This window comes from Notamacropus eugenii, chromosome 4 (genome assembly GCF_028372415.1).
Source record: "Notamacropus eugenii isolate mMacEug1 chromosome 4, mMacEug1.pri_v2, whole genome shotgun sequence".
Lineage (NCBI taxonomy): Eukaryota > Metazoa > Chordata > Mammalia > Diprotodontia > Macropodidae > Notamacropus > Notamacropus eugenii.
In genome coordinates this window covers 449,073,300-449,087,647 of record NC_092875.1, presented here as the reverse complement: position 1 = coordinate 449,087,647, position 14,348 = coordinate 449,073,300, and the positions used below count along the sequence as shown (strand labels likewise).

General features: G+C 40.7%; 1 long non-coding RNA gene across 1 annotated transcript; it reads right to left on the bottom strand.

The window, feature by feature from the left end:
• Window positions 1-1,003: 1,003 nt before the first annotated feature.
• Window positions 1,004-8,453, bottom strand: LOC140498649 (uncharacterized). The gene is made up of 4 exons (XR_011965160.1): window positions 8,303-8,453; window positions 6,026-6,094; window positions 2,063-2,194; window positions 1,004-1,261 (listed from the first exon to the last, which is right to left on the bottom strand). It is a non-coding gene; the product is annotated as an uncharacterized lncRNA (long non-coding RNA).
• Window positions 8,454-14,348: the final 5,895 nt, after the last annotated feature.

Below are 14,348 nucleotides of genomic sequence, written 5' to 3'. Positions count from 1 at the left end.
AACAGAGGGCACAGGATGAGTTGATTATGAAGGGATGATATCTAAAAAAATAAAATTAAGGGGTGAGAGAGGACTATATTGGGAGAAGGAGAAAGGGAGAACTAGAATAGGGTAAATTATCTCTTACATAAAAGAGTCAAGAAAAAGCTTTTTCAATGGAGGGGAAGAGGGCAGAGGTGAGAGGGAAAGAGTGAACTTAACTCTCATCGTATTTGGCTTAAGAAGGGAATAACATGCACATTCAATTTGGTATGAAAATTTTTCTTACACTACAGAAAGGTGGGGGGTAGGGAATAAGTGGGGGGGTAGAGGGATGATAGAAGGGAGGGCAAATGGGAGGAGGGAATAATTAGAAGCAAACACTTTTGGGCAGGGGCAAGGTCAAAAGAGAGAATAGAATAAATGGGAGGCAGGATAGGATGGAGGGAAATACAGTTAGTCTTTCACAATATGACTGTTGCATGACTGCACATGCATAACCTATATTGAGTTGCTTGCCTTCTCAGTGGGGATGGGTGGGGAGGGAGGAAGGGAGAGAAGTTGGAACTCAAAGTTTTAAAAATGAATATTAAAAATTGTTTTTACATGCAAGTGGGAAATAAGACATACAAGCAATGGGATATAGAAATCTATCTTGCCCTACAAGAAAATAGAAGGGAAGACAATGAGAGAAGGGAGGGGTGTGATAGAAGGGAGGGCAGATTTGGAGAAGGAGTAATTAGAATGCATGATGTCCTGGGGTGAGAGGAGGGGAAAGATGAGGAGAAAATCTGGAACTCAAAATCTTGTGGATGTTGAAAACTAAAAAGAAATTCATTAATTAAAAAAAAGAAATGGGGAGGGAGGTAGACAGGAAGAGTTGTCCCTTTATGTGGTACTTTCCTAATCCTCCTAAACCACTTTGTTGAAACAGTAAGAAACCTGTGTTCAGGGATGTAATTTTTATAGCTATTGTTGGGCTTCAGAAACAAGGATTTTATTTGAAAGAAATCATGTGCTTTCATTGCTGCTAATAACCCCCCAGTTGTAGCTAATTGCTTATGATGTATTTACAGTTATTTACTTTTATTAAGAAAATAGCAAAAATCACAATGTGGCATCCCAAAGAGAATGCAGAATTTAGAGTCAGAAGTGGTGGGATTGAAGGCCAGCTCTGTTATAATTTCTCTGTGCCTCAGTTCTCTCATCTGTAAAATGGACTAGGCCTTGATGATATGTAAGATCTCTTCCAGTATTTGAATATTTAGATTTTGATCCAGACCTGTGATTTAATTAACATCGTCAGAGACAGGATTTTAAAACAGTTCCTACTGACTCTAAACTATTATACTAATCTGTCTCTCTCCAAATTCCCCCAATTCTCTTCCCCTCCAAAAAACCTAAAAAACTCCCAAATCAAATGTATTATTTAGTGATTATGATGACTAAAAAGGGGGCACCATAGCATAGCAGGATGATTCTTGTACCTGGAGTTATGTGACCTGTGTTTAAAGTTTGCTTCAAAAACCTACTAGCTATGTGACCATGGGTAAGTCATTTAAGCTCTATTACTGTAAGACAGGAATAATATTTATGCATTATATTTTATACTATGTTATTACATAAATTATTATATATAATCATTGCCTAAATATGAGAAATTTACAAATAATATAGTTTACAAATAATATTTGTAAGTTGACAAATAATATTTACATCCATCCAAGTCATTGTGAGGGAAGTGCTTTGCAAAAACCTTAAAAAGTATAGAAACGTAATTTATTAATTATCATTGTTAACAAATAAATATTGATTATTTCATTCTTTGATGAATCTGTGACCTCATAATTGTGGTTATTGCCTCCAACAATGCAGGTTACAACTTTTCTTTGTCTGACCATCCTTCTGCTCTTGTCCACCTCTTTCCACAAATCCTCTAGAAGGAGTCCACCGAACATTCTGAGTACTTTCCTCTAGATTTCTTGACATTGCATGGAGATCAGTGAAGAACATGGGCTGTTCATCCTCTATCTCTTGCTCTCCTTTTGTTACCATCTTTTTTCCCTAATTGTCATAGACTTACCTGATGATAGTCTTTTCAACATTTCTGTGCAATTCCTTGTTATCTCTGTGTCACAGCCTCTCCATCGACCTTTGGGTGACCTACAACTTTAATCTTTCAGAGAAGGTGATATTCCATAACTCGTTAGGTTTTCTAAAATATAAAAATAAGCATTCTAAGTATGAGAGAGTTCATACAAAGACATGAAAGATGGAAAGTCATGTTGCGGGTTCCAATACCACTAGAGAGTCTAGCCTACTTTCAAGAATCTCAGGGCTTTCAAATTAACCTTCAGATTTGCCAACCCCAGAATAACAGTCTCTGATACTCCTTTTAGCTCTGAAATTTGGAATCTTTTCCATCTCTGATTCTCTGAATCTAAATAGCTCCAAACATCTCATGTTCCAGCAACCAACTCCCAAAGTGGACCTACTAAGTTGCATTAGATCCCTGAAATCCTTTCTTTACCTGACAAATACCTTCAAAGACTCCAGGGCCAGCACAAAGTTGAGTAGTATAGATTCTAGTGTCCCCAAAGTCTAGTTGGGCTATTTGGAAGTGGTTTTATGGGGAGCATATTAGCTCATCAGTGGACCTATACACCTCCTTAAACTATTGTCCTATATTATTCCTGTCTTTTTTTTCAGCCAAACTCCTATAAAGAGATATCTACATACCTTCAATTTACCTCCCCTCACTCACTTTTTAACCCTTTGCAATTTGGTTACAACCTCATCACTCAATGGCTTTCTCCAAAGTCACCAACTGTCTTTTCATTGCTAAATCTATTAACCTCTTCTCAATAGGCATCTAGGTAGGAAATAGATGGGCACCTAGGTGGCACAATAAATAGAGTGTCAGACCTGCAGTCAGGAAGACTCATCTTCCTGAATTCAAATCTGTCCTCAGATACTTACTTGCTATGTGATCTTGGATAAATCACTTAACCCTGTTTGTTTGTTTCCTAATCTTTAAAATGAACTAGAGAAGGAAATGGAAAACCACTTTGCCAAAAAAACTCCAGATGGATCAAGAAGAGTCAGAACAACCTAAGAACAGCAACAAAAAACACAGTGCATAGAGTGCTGGACCTGGAGTCAGAAAGATTTAATTCAAATCTGACTTTAAATACTTCTTAGTTGTATTACCCTGAACAAGTCACTTAATCTCTCATTCTCCACTTTCTGATCTGTAAAGTGGGATTAATAAATAGTGACGATATAATAAGCTATATGTACAGTGATTTGAAAACTTTGAAGTACAATCTAAATGCTAGCTATAATTCTCACCCATCTTGAAGTCTTTACAGCATTTGCCTCTGCTGATGACCCTCTCCTCCTGGATACTCTCTACTTACACTAGGTTCCTAAAACTGCTGCTTTCTCTTGGTTCTCCTCCTATCTCTCTATTTTGCTTCTTTTCAGTCTCCTTTGCTAAAATATCTTCCATATCATGCTCTCTAATTGTGAACGTTCCCAAGGCTCAGCTCTTTTTTCTCTCTATGCTCTTTCTATTATAGTAAACTCATCTGCTCACATGGGCTAAATGATCGCGTCTATGGTTGCTAGATTTATATATCCAGTCTTAGTTCTTTGTCCTGAGTTCCAGTCCAGCTTTGTGGACATCCTGCTTGTGTCAAACTCAGTATGTCTAAAACAGAATTCATTCTCTTTCCACCCAGATCTAACTCTTTCAAATTCCCTATTTCTGTAGGTATCACCCTAGGTTTGTAACCTTGTAGCCTCACTCTGATCTCACATTTAATCAGATGCCAAATCTTGTCCATTCTACCTCCATCCAATTTTTTCAGTTCATCCCTTTTCTCTACTCCCATAACCGTTGCTATAGCTTCTTAATTGGTTCCCTTTCCTCAAGTTCCTCTCCACTTCAATCCATTCTCTACACAGCTACCAAAGGGATTCCCCTACTGCCACCACCCTTCCCTCCAAAGCTCAGCTGTAACCAAGACACTCCCTTATTCAATGAACTCCAGTGGCTCCCTAGTACCTCTAGGGTTTTAAAGGGCTTTTAAAGCCTTTCATAATTTTACTCCAGCCTATCTCTTTATGCTTGTTTACTAAAGTCTAGCTGACTTCTTACTGTTCCTCATGCATAGCACTTACATAAGTCTACTGTCTCCACATCTTTACACGGGCTGTCCCATATACCTAGAATATACAATTTCCTCACTTCTACTTCTTAGAATCCATAATTTCCTTCATGGATGAGCTCCAGTACCACCTTTTCTATGAAGTCTTTCCTGATCCCCTCACCTGCTAGGACCTCCCACCCCTATCTTCAAATTATCTTGGGCTTAAATTTGGTATATACCTATTTAAGTATGTATAATCTCCCTTGGCCAAATTATAAATTCCTCCAAGAAAAGGACTGTTTCATAGTAGGTGCCACAATGGATAGACTACTGATCTTAGAGTCAGGAAGACCTGAGTTCAAATCTAGCTTCAAGTACATACTAACTGAGTAACCCTGGGCAGGTGATTTAACCCCTGGATGACTCAGTTTCCTCAACTGTAAAGTGGAGGATAATAATAGCACCTACCTCCCAGAACTGTGGTAATGATTAAATGAGTTAGTATTTACAAAGTGCTTAAGACAGCCTCATACATAGTAGACCCCTAATAAACATTTTCTTCCTTTCCTTTCTTGCATCCCCAGGGTACAGTATAGTATCTGGAATGTTCAGTCATGTCTAACTCTTTGTGACTTCGTATGAGATTTTCTCAGCAAAGGTGCTGGGGTGGTTTGCCATTTTATTCTCCAATAGATTGAGGCAGAGGTTAAGTGACTTGCCCAGGGTCACACAGCGAGTGAGTGTTGAGAATAGACTTGAAATCAGGTCTTCCTGACTCCAGGTGCAGAGCTCTATCCTAGCTGCTTCATCTGGAACATACTGGTACTAAAGGCTTGATTAACTTGTTAACTTAGGTTCAAATCTCTCCTCTGACACTTACTGTGTAATGACAATTAGCAAGTTCTATGTAAGTGCTAGCTATTATTACTGTGGTTAACTGGTTAGTCATTCTGAGTCTCAGTTTCTACATCTGTAAAATAGGGAAAACAGTACACATAATAGAAGTTGTCATAAGCATCAATAAGAAAATGTATACAATGGGTTTTGCAAAATCTAAATTGATAAGTGAATGTCAGTTATTATTATTCCTTTGTCTTTATACAATATACCTCCAAGGGAAAAACTGCAACCTTTTTACAGTCAGCACTTGGAAGTAGTCATTAGAAATAGATCTTACTTATCATTAGAAAAATTAAGAGAGCCCAGGTTGAGCAACATGCCTGTCTGGTTTTCAAACACATGTTCATTTCCATGTTGCTTGACCCTTTGCTAAGAAACTGAACACTTCTAATTGAATATATTCTCTTTTTGGGAACCTGTGGCCAAACCACCTTAGGCTGGGATCTTTTTTGGCTCTAACCAACCCACCAGGGTCAGGGCAGGCCAGCCCTTGGCCCGATGCCCTCCCAGAATAAACTAAACAGCCACAGGAAGTGGTTTTGGTGATTCAGTTGGTGGCACACTTCCTTTTGAGTCAGAATTGAATCATAGACATTAAGGATGAAAAAAGGCCATGCCTTTTCCCAGCTTCCAAAAGAATTTTCATCACAGCCAACCATACAAAACAAAACTTGCTGTTTAGTGGGACTCCCAGGACGCATTGCAACGATTAAGAAACTGACTGTGAACCTTGTGATCACTATTCAGCTTGGGTGGGTGGGGGATCATGTGTTCCAAAGGTACCCCTCCCTTTCCCAGCATTTCTTTGACTGCAGACTGCAGATTTTTGAAGGGAAGCTGAGGTCGTATGTCACCGGGGGCCGTTAAGTTTCCTGTGCCTCTCTCTCTTCCTAGTCATAGAAGCTGACCCATTTCCACTGGATATGCTGGCGTTTGCGCATACATGAACCCTGTTGCTTTAAAGGGCCCGATCCTCTTCGTCACTTACTGACCCGGAACACTCATTGGCATGTCTGTTGGAATGGCTCCTATGCGCTGCTCCAGCCCTGGCGGTGTTTCAGCTGTGGGTGAAATGACACTGTTCTGAATGTACTGAATGCAGCTGGCAATTCTGTAAATTGTTTTGAGGCTTAAGAAAAACCCCATAGATATCAACAAGTCATAAAAAACATGCATATTTTCCCCTGGTCTTTTTTCCAGTGCCACTTTTTAAATTGTTAATATTCCATAGTCTGGTGATTTAAATATAATTAACCCTGCTCTAACCTGAACAGCTAAAGCATGGTATATGCTTAATACTTTCCTCTAATTCATTTGATTGGGATTCAATTAACTTAATAAATTGGTAGCATGTTTCAGTTGAATAAACTAGTAATAAAGATTCATGGACTCGGGAGGGAAAACCTCGTTTCATGTCATTCCAAGAAGGCTAATGAATTAGACTGCAATCAGGCAAGGTTCAGAATTAAATCATAAGGCTCAGCTGAGCATGTCATGCCTATAGCAATAAAGAGTGAGGAAGATTTTGCACTATGATCATTGATTGAGAGCTGCAAAGGACCTCAGAGGTCATTGTGCCTAATCCCTCCCCTCCATTTTACAGATTAGGAAACTGAGACTAAGGGGAATTAAGTGATTTGCCTGGGGTCGCACAGCTGGTGGTGCTGTGCAGTATCTGAGGAAGCGAGTGACCAAAGGTCAAATGGGACCTTTGTTCCACTACTGGAGTTCCCACTAAGTTTTGGACTTCTCAGAGTCATCACGTCCAGCTCCTTCAGGAATTTCATCAACGTCACCTACACCGATATCAAATGGCAAGCCCGACTCATCATTAAGATAGTCTAGGAGCAGAGCCAGGTAACCGGCCCCAAATCCAGCAGCCAGCTCTCCTGGGCAGGATGTGTAGAAAATGGATGTCTGCCAAACAGCCAGAGAGTCCTCATCTGACATGCTAAGGGGCAGCAGCCAAGACGAGAACGTCAAGAAACTGACTACAAGGTGGCAAGCGGGAACGGGAGGGAGGACTGGCGCTGGGGGTGGGGAGGATATCTCGTCTCCCTGCAAAGGCATTTGTTTAAAAGATGCTTATTCTTTAAACAAAGAAGATCCTTTCTGTTGTCTGATGATAACAGCTAATAACAGCTAATAATCACTAGCATTTCCCCAACCCTTTAAGGTTGACAAAGTATGTTGACTGAAAAACCATTTAAGTCTTACTGTGTACCAGGCACTGTGTTGAGGGGGAGGGATCAAAGAAAGGTAAAAATGATCTCTGATGGGGTAGACAACATACAAACAGCTAGGTACAAACAAGATACACTGGATAAATTGGACATAATCATAGAGTGGGATTAGGAATGGTTTCTCATAAAAGGTGAGATTTTAGATGGGAATTAAAGGGAGTCAAGAGGCAGCAATGAGGAGGGAGAGAATTGCAGATTATTTCATCTGATCTTCACCACAACTCTCTGAGGTGGATGCTATTACTATCCCCATTTTATAGATGAGGAAATTGAGGCAGAGAGGTTATGATTTACAGGGTCACAAAGGCTGGATTCAAATTTGATTTTTCCTCATGCTATGTCTAGTACTCTATCCCCTGCACCACCTAGCTTCCATGTTTAGTCTCCTTCCAAACTGATGTACAGTAACTTGTATGACCCCTCACCCTAGCCCTATCATCAGTCAACACCACCCCACCTCACTCCACCCCCACGTTCTAAAATTTAAAAGGCATTGAAAATAGGAGAACTGCCAAAACTTCAGGAAAGTTCGTTTTCTTAGTAAAGGAGAGGCCTCAGACTAAATTCAAGTCCAACACCAGGCCATCTACCTAGGAAGTCCTCTGTAGCTGAAGACAGAACTGGAATAAGCAGCTGCTGCCTGGGATAAAGACAGGCAGGGTGGGAACACAGCGTGGGCCATGCCAGATTATGACTGGTGCTCAGCCTCCTGGGGTTTGTGCTTAAATAAGCTGACAGAACAGAATGAGTCAGCGGCTAAGATGACCAGACACTTCAAGGTTGCTGCTTTCTTTCTATGGCAAGAAGTGACCCTCTGAAGGGTGTCTGCAAGCTGTCTGCACGACATCGGCAAGCCTCTGGGGCCACCTAATATCCGCTGTCCTAATTTAGGGTCACTCCCTGCTAGTTAAGGTTCCTACTGAATACTTCAAAAGAAAGGACCTCATCCTCTAAACCCGGCCTCCTAAAACAAGTCATCTTTGGCACAGAATGTAATTAATAAGTCCCAGGAGGGATCTCACCTACCTGTTCCTGACCTCACTAGATAGAGCAATGATCTCTTCAGTAGGAGTAAGTTGGAAGCTTTTTCAGGCTTGGCTGGCCATATCAGTGTACGAAAGGCCAGGCTAGAGGCTGAGCCTGTAGCAGAGACAATGAATGACCTCGTCCCTTAGGCTAAGCTTTGTTTTTATGCCCCTCCCCCAAGTCTTACCCCCTCCCACTCATTCACACCACTGAGCAGAACTGATCTATATTCTCAGCCCTAGTCTTCTGGGTGCCCCTCTCACAGCACCAACTACCAGGCATTTTGAATTAGATGTTCCACAGGCAAACTCGACATGTCCAGAAAAAGCTAATTCACTTTCCTCCCAAACCCCCCTTTCTTATGTCTTTCCCTGTTTCTGCAGAGAGTCTGCCATCCTTCTGGTCACTCAGGTTTGTTTCTTTGATGTTAGTCTTGACTCCTTAACTTCACTGATCCTACATATCTAATCACTGCCAAACCTTGTTATTTTTTTTCCTCCGTGTCTTTCACATCTGTTCCCTTTCAGTCACTCATAGATCTGACATCCGGGTTTAGGTCAACGAGCCTTCACAGGGCAGGCAAGCCAGCCTAGCTGAATCAGCAAGAAACCCCAAGGGAGCCGGGAGGGCAGTGTGTGCTAGATGATTCAAACCAACACACCACTACCTTGGCCATCATCTTCCCTCAGACCTTCATGAAGATAAGCCCAGGACCCAGAACCCAAAAGCCTGGGGAATAGCAATGTTACCAGTTTGCTGCCCAGAGGCATCATCCTAAGAAGCAACCCCTGAGGAGATGTAGTCTGGGAACTGCTCCTGCAGATGCTACAGTCACCACTACAGAAGATTCATAAGAGAAGGTTCTTGCCACCAAAGTCTTTGGCACTGAACCGATTTTGTCAATGGAATGGACATTAATGAAGGGGCTTTGCCATCCACCTTGCTGCTTTAAAGATCATGGGAATGGAACAATTGACTTGGCACTGAAACCTTCTAGATGTGTTGCCACCCCCATTAGAATGTAAGCTCTTCAGGAAGCAGGACTGCCCTAACTTTTCAATTTGTGTCCTCAGGACTTCAGTGTTTTATCATAGTAAGTGCCTAACAAATGCTTATTCATTCATTCATTCATTCACACATTCATCTCCTCCAATAGCTTCCTAATTGGGCTCTACCTCTAAACTCTTCCTCATTCAATTCATTTTCCATATAGTTGTCAAAATGATTTTTTTCCCCTAAAGCACAGACTCGATCATTCCTCCACTCAATAACTCTACTGGGTTCTTTATTAGTTATGAGAACAAATATAAATTCCTTTGGCATTTAAAGTCTTTCACAACTTTCGCCCCAATCTTTCTAGTATTATTACGTTATTCTCATTGACGCACATGATGGTGCAACCAAACCGACCTCCTTACTGTTCCTCAAAGACAATATCTCACCTCCACGACTTTGCCCTGATTCTCATTTATGCCTGGTAGGCATTCTTCCCTCACCTGTCTCTCTTAGAACCTATTATTTCCTTTAAAGATTAGCTGAAGGACCTCTTTCTGCATCTTGCCTTCCTTGATTCCCCAGCTGCTAGAGTCTTAACTTCTCTCTCAAATTATCTTCTATTTCTTTTGCACGTATTTTGCCCATATAAAGGGCAAGGTTACAAGTTACTTGAATGCAGTTTCTCTTTTATGAAGAGGCCCAGGAATGAATAACACCCACCTTAACTGCCCCACTCCTGGCCACTGGCCTGTTTGTAGCCCAGCCTCTGCAACCATCATCAGAAGAGCAGTTCCTGTAAAGAGGCCAGCCATCCCCACCAGGTGCCTCCTACAAGACAAGTAAGTCAGCCTAGCTGTAGTAGCCAGGCATCTGAGAGAAAGGCAGAGAGCAGCATGGGCCAAGCATTGCCCCTCCAACGTTTGTCAGTTTCCTTTCTGGGGTGTCAACTTTGTTGATCTGGACCATTGGAGTTGCTTTAATTTGAATTTCTCTAATCAATAGTGAAAAAGTCTTGCCATTCATGACATATCTCAAATCTGATCCCATCTCTACACACATGAAGCTGCCGCCTTATTTCAAGCCTTCATCACCTCTGGCAAAGATTATTGAAACAACTTCCTAAATGGTCTTTCTGACTTGCTGCTGAAATAAATATCCATCAGGGTAATTCCAACCATGTGACTCCCCTACTCAGTCAACTCCTGTGACAACTACCTCCTAACTCCAGGACAAAATTTCAGCTTTTTTTGTTTTTTGTTTTTGTAGCCCTACACAATCTGGCCACAACCCATCTTTCCGGCCTTCCTACCTTTCTCTTTGTCTTTGCTGTGGTTCTTCCTCTTGCCTGAAATGTAATCCCTCCATATCTAGGTTTCGTACGCCTTCCCTTCCTTTTTGAAATGAAACTCAAGCTCTGTCTTTTGTCTGATCTACGTACTGCTTCTCCACTCCCAACCCCCACCAAATACTAATGCCCTCCCTCTAAAATTACGTGATATTTAATTATTTTGTATTTATTTAGTTTATATTAATGCTGTCTATACAGACTGTTTCAAAAGTTGTGGCTTAAAACTACACTATTATTTTGAACACAACCTGTATTTTTATGTGTATTCTCTCCCATTAGAATGTTAGTTTTGAGAGTAGGGGTTGTTTCACTCTTTGTATCTGTATCCCCAAGTGCTTAGAACAGAGTGTGGCATAAAGTAGATGCTTAATAAATACTTGATTGATTGACCTCGGTTGAAATTATCTGATCAGGACAGGGTACAATGGGACTATCAACTCCTTATTCTTGGAAGTTATGCTTCAATTAGTTCAGTCCAAGAATACATTAGCTTTTTTTGGCTGCCTCATTATTGTTGTCTCACTTTGAGCTTGTAGTCTATTAAAACACCAGCTCTTTTTCAGATGAACTGCTGCCTGGCCACACTTCCTTCATCGTGAGCTCATGAATGCCTGTTTAAAACTTTAAATGAGTCAATAACGTATTCCTGATTATGAGATTTGGCGCAGTGTTCTGTCAAACCCTTCAAGATCTTTCTGAATTCTGACTCTGCCATACAACATGTTAACTAGCCCTCCCCACTTTGGGTCATCGGAACACTGGATAAGAACGCAATCCATTCCTTTATCCAAGTCATTGATAAAATGATCAACAGCACAAGGCTCAGTTCAGATCCCTGGGGAACATTCACCTTACTTTTGCAGTCAAATTTGCCTCCTCGTATTAGGCTCTCTAATTCATATTTGTAGATTTATAAGTAGACATTTGAAACAACGGGTCATACATTTGTTTGCTGTCTTGGAATTTGTCTCTTGTGAACTTCTATCCTACTTCAACATCTATTCTTCTTCCATTATAACTATGCTTCGTGGCATATGACTGGGTGGATGTACTTAAGTCTGTGTCTCCAGCACCTCCTACACAATTTAATCTTTTGGTTAGATTTGCAAGACTCAGAAGTCCAAGAGTCCCTCATTTCTTCATTTTACATGATGATCCAGAAATCCCATTTTCAGGTTCCACTCCTCCTGATTCTCTTCCTTTTCCTTCCCTCTTCTCCTCCTCCTTTATCTTCTCCTCCTGTTTCTTTTTCCAATTTTTAAATTTTTATTTTCAATTCCAAATTCTCTCCCTCCTTCCAGTCCCTCCTCTACCCATTGAGAAGGCACGAAATACTATGTCCATTATACATATGAAGTCATGCAAAACATATTTCTGCATTAGCTACCTTTTTAAAAGACAGAGAAATAAAGGAAAAATATGTATTAAACTGTACTCCAAGTCCATCATTTTTGTCTCTGGAGGTGGAGAGCATTTTACATCATGAGCCCTTTGGAGCTGTGTGTGGATCATTATATTTATCAGAATGACTAAGTTTTTCACAGTTGGTTATCTTTACAGTATGTTTGGTACTGAATAGATCATTCTTCTGGTCCAGCTCACTTCACTTTGCATGAGTTCATGTAAGTCTTCCCAGGTTTTTCTGAAACTATCCCCTTCATTATTTCTTATAGCACAATAGTATTTCATCACATTCATATGCTACATACCATGACTTGTTCAGCTATTCCCCAACCGATGAATATCCCCTCAGTTTCCAATTCTTTCCCACTTCAAGCAGAGCAAACCAAGCTGCTATAAATATTTCTTTATATATGGGTTCTTTTCCTTTTCCTTTGATCTCCTTGGTGTATAGATCTAGTGGAGGTATTACTGGGTCAAAAGGTATATGCATAGTCTTAAAACTCTTTCCAGAATGATTGGACTAGTTTAGAACTCTATTAGGCGCCGTATTTTTAACCAGCAGCTTGTTTTCCAGCTTTGCTTTGGTGAAGTATTTGTGTTAATACCACCCATGCTTCTAAGATTTTCGGTTCCCTACACAAGATCTCCTAAACTTTAGTGATGCTATCTAGATTCCTTCTGACAGTATGATTCGTACCCACTCAAATGAACATCAGCGTGTATTAATCATCTATTTTTACAGGTCCTAGGAAACTGTCTGTTATGTCTTAGATACATACCACCTGATGTGTGTGTGTTCGTCCCTCATTGCCAAAGAAGACCATGCCATCAGAGAAATGATGACATGACTTGCACTTGACTTTGTTTTGAGTGAGGGAGGGCTGTGCAGGTCACCAGTCTCACTTCTCTTCCAGAGTCATCTGAATCCAGTGACCAGATATTCATCAGGATGACTGGAGATGACCCAGGATGAGGCAATTGGGGTTAAGTGACTTGCCCAAAGTCACACAGCTAGTGAGTGTCAAGTGTCTGAGGTGAGATTTGAACTCAGGTCCTCCTGACTCCTGCACTGGTGCTCTATCCACTGCACCACCTAGCTGCCCATATGTGCCACCAATAAGATAAGAAACTTATTATTGTTATTCGATTGACAAATAGCTGGTTCAGTAGCTCTCAGTAAGACCTCACTAACCGTTGTCCCTCTTCTATTTTCCTTCTCACCCCTACGGAATATTCTTCCACGTAACAGCATCTGTAATCTACTTTATTATTCACTGGAGGACTCCTCAGCAGAGTATCCAGATCCCTCTTCAGAAAAAAGATTAATCTTTTTTAGCTCCAAGGGTTTAGTAGGCCTTTTTCTTCTGTTCCTCTTTGATGTGGCATCCTCCTATCCTCCAATCTTCTGACATAGGTTTGGAATTGGGCTTTAAAAGATAATTGGAAATGCAACAAATGAAGAGTGGTTATTAGAAGACTGCAACATGGAAATCACCATGAACAAAGGCAAGGAAACAGAAGATGTACATTGTGTATGGGGGATGGGTGGGTGAAAAAGTAGTCTGCTTTGCCTGGAGTGCAGAATGTGTAGAGGGGAATAATAGAAGATAAAGCCACAAAGAGAATTGGTGCAATCAAACCAAAGAGCCTTGAATGCAAGACACAGGGATTTTAAGTTTATTTGGTAGGCAACTTGGAGATACTGAACGGAAACATTCAAAACCAAATCTAGGCCAGAAAAACATATTCTAAAGACAGTCTGAACGATGAACTGAAGAGGAAGGAAAAAGATGATGGTGGGGAAACATGTCAGTAGAGTATTGTGACAACTTTGAAAGTCTTAAGATCAATGAAGTGACTGACTACTATTCTTGAGGACCCGTAAGGAAGTATGCCACCTACCTTTTAAACAGAGAGGTAACTGACTCAAGATGAAGAATGACACATTTTTGGATGTAGCCAATATGCAGATCTTGCTCTAACTATGGATATTTTTTAGAAAGGTTTGGTTTTTCTCCCCCCTTTTTTATTTGGAGGGAAGATGGGAAAGAGAAAAACATCATTAATTTAAAAGAAAAGTTTTTAAAATCCTTATATATGTATATGAGGGGTAGCTGCTAGGTGGCACAGTGGATAGAGTGCCAGACCTGGAGTCAGGAAGACCTGAGTTCAGATCCAATCTCAGATACTTAATAGCTGTGTGACCCTGGGAAAGTCACTTAAGTCTATCTGCCTCAGTTTCCTCATCTATAAAATGAACTAGGGAAGGAAATGGTAAACCACTCCAGTATTTTTGCC